Source organism: Sus scrofa, chromosome 6 (assembly GCF_054392235.1).
Source record: "Sus scrofa isolate SSC_HxYL_T2T_F1_AM1 chromosome 6, Sscrofa_HxYL_maternal_Yorkshire_Landrace_v2.0, whole genome shotgun sequence".
In the NCBI taxonomy this organism is placed as follows: domain Eukaryota; kingdom Metazoa; phylum Chordata; class Mammalia; order Artiodactyla; family Suidae; genus Sus; species Sus scrofa.
In genome coordinates, this window is record NC_139388.1 from 27,858,341 (window position 1) to 27,861,398 (window position 3,058).

Consider the following 3,058-nt stretch of genomic DNA (forward strand, 5'->3'; position numbering starts at 1 on the left):
GTTCACGTCTTTAAAAAATAAATAAATAAAAGACTTTAGTTTTTCAAGCAGTTTTAGGTTCATGGCAAAATTCAAAGGAAAGTACAAGAGATTCCCCCTATATCTTTTGCCCCACAGATGCTAGCCTCCCCCACCCGTACCCGTGTTAAAATCGATAGACCCACATTGACACATCAGGGTTTACTCTTGGTGTTGTACATTCTGTGGGTTTCAACTCATGTTTAATGCCATGTATTCGTCTTTGCAGAATCATACAGAGTAATTTCACTGCCCAAAAAGTGCTGTGTGACTCCGCCTCCACAACCCCCGGCAACGGCTAATCTTGTCTCCATAGTTTTGCCTTTTTCAGAACATCAGAGCTGAAATCGTACAGAATGTAGGCTTTTCAGACTTGCTTCTTTCACTTAATAGCATGTATTTAAGTTACCTCTATTCCTTTTCATGTCTTAATAGCTCATTTCTTTTTAGTACAAGATCATATGGATGGACCATAGCTTATTTATCTGTACCTACTGAAGGACGTCTTGGTTGCTTCCAAATTTTGGCAATTATGAATAAAGCTGCTATAAACATCCATTGCAAAGCCTTGAGTAGGTATAATTTTTTGACTCCTTTGGGTAAGTTATTAAGAGTGTAATCGCTGGGTCATATTATAAGTGTATGTGTAGTTTTATAAGAAACTGCCAAACTGTCTTCTAAAGTGTCTATACCAATTTGCATTTGCTTCCTTTTTATTCTTCAACAACCCTATGACGTCAGCAGTAGTTTTACAGATGAGAAGACTGAGCTGCAGTGAATTTTCTAGGCACGTCAATGAAAATGTAACTCACCACTCACCACCCTTCAAGCCAACTTGGCATCCTAGATATTTCTACATACCTTCAAAAAGTTGCCCACAGCCCTACCTCCAGGTAAAATAGAACATCTATGACGTGTTAACACAGCCAACTTTATTGGAGGCTGGGTAAAGAGGAGAATGATGTTGGGAAAAACAAACAGAAAACTGTGGTTCTGAGGACTAAACAGCCCTTCAACACAGAAGGGATGGCAGAAAGCTTGTTTCATGAATATGAATCTGTTATTATCCAAGGCACCCGAGCCCCAGGAATTTTAAGTGGGGTTTGTGTGTGTGTGTGTGTGTGTGTGTGTGTGTAGGTCTCCCAGACCATGTGTTTCACAGGCATTTTGAGAGCTTGGATGACACAAACGTTGCATGGGGCATCCAGATATTGCATGGAACATACTTAAGACTAAAAAAAAAAAAATTTCTTTATCTGAAAGTTAAAATTTACTAGGTGTCTTATCTGGGCCTTTTTGCATTTTTTTTTCTTGGTTTCAAGTTTGGGTTTTTGTTTTTCCTAATTCAGGCAACCTTTCAGAGTCTCATTTTGACAGTGAAGAAGACTGGTCCACCTGTGTCATTGACCGGAACTGTGACCCGTGTCTATGTCTCTATCAATCCTTAGCAAGGGGGTATAACTGCCATGCATGACTTGCATCACTGTGTGGACCACTCCTGAGGTATATAGTCCTGCATATAAAGAAGGGCTTGTGAGCCATAGGGAAGGGAGATGGGATTTGGAAAGGAGACCAGCAGTATCAGCCCCATCACTATCATCATCACATGGTCCCACGGCTGACACCTTTTCCAGCCAAGCACAGAAGTTCTTAGGACTTTGTTTGAAATAGTTATGGGAGGACTTGGATGTATGAACTGAGGCAACATCTAGTCTGCTTGATTCTTATTTTCGGCACAACCCTCAGTAGCTACCTCTCTGTGTCTCTCACTTCCACCAAGACAAGGCCTCAGACGTCATACTGCAGAAGGAAAACTCATGCCCTGAAGGAGCAGGAGGACATGTTGCCTTGCTGTGTGATAGCTCCAGCTCCAGGTCTTGTGTGCCTCTGGGCAAGCCACCTCCTTTCCCCAGCCTCCAGCTACTTCCCTATAAAAGGAGAGGATTTACCATAAAGGAGGCAAGTCCTTTCTCCCTCTGTCTTGGAGCAAAGACACCTTCTGGTTCCTCCCACCCTACACCAGTTTTGGCATCTCTTAATAGTCACTCATCCCTTCGTCCCTTTCTTTTTCATCCAAGTTCTAATAAGTGTTGGATATTGCCTGAGCACTAGTAGGCAGGTGCTTCTGATAAATAAAATGTGTCCCCATGGCCATCCCTAGCTCACATTCCAGGAGAAGAGAGGGACATGCACAGCTAAGTGCCATTCGGGCTGGGGAGTACCACTGGAGAGTTATAAACAAAGTTCCAGAGGACATCAGAGGAAGGAGGGAGCAAGCACCCCTGTGAAAGGGAATCTGGGAAGAGTTGAGAGATGAAGTGACTTCTTCTGAGCTGGGTCTTGAAAGATGAGTATGGCTTTACCATTCAGGTAAGATGCCTGGTGTATTCAGGGAGCAGTTAGAGGCTCCATTTGGATGAGAGAAGTTTCCACATGAATGACTGATGATGAAAAGCAGGGGGACCGCTTCCATTGCAATGGGGATAAAAGAGCAGAATGAATCCATCAACTGAGGGAGCATCTAGGAGACAATTATTCCTAATGCAACAATTCTTAAAATGCCTTCCTGGCAACATTCATTCACTTAGGTGATAGTGAAGCCTCTTAAAAAAAAAAATAGGGCTGCCAACAGTGCATTTCCTAGTGATGTGGTATAGGACCCTGGAGCAGTGCTGAAATGCAATGAGAACATGTCATCCTCAGGCATTTGCCTCAATTGTAATCTGGATCCCCACAGGGTGGGCACGTTCCACAACTAGCAGTTACCCTGCCTTTCCATCTCATGATGTTTTATAACATCCTCCACATAAATGAGGCCCCTGGAAGGACGAGTGGTGGTTTTCAGGTTGAAAATCAGTGTCTATTCCTTTTCCAGGGAAGCTGACATCGCATTTTTTAGGGGTGACATGCCATTACAGAGATGCACTGAAAGGTTAAAATTCGAGCACACTCTTAAACATTCTAAGTGGCACATGAGCTAGAAAGGAGCTCTCATTAGGTGTAATGGCTCTTCTACCTTGAAATGCAGGAGAAGGACTCA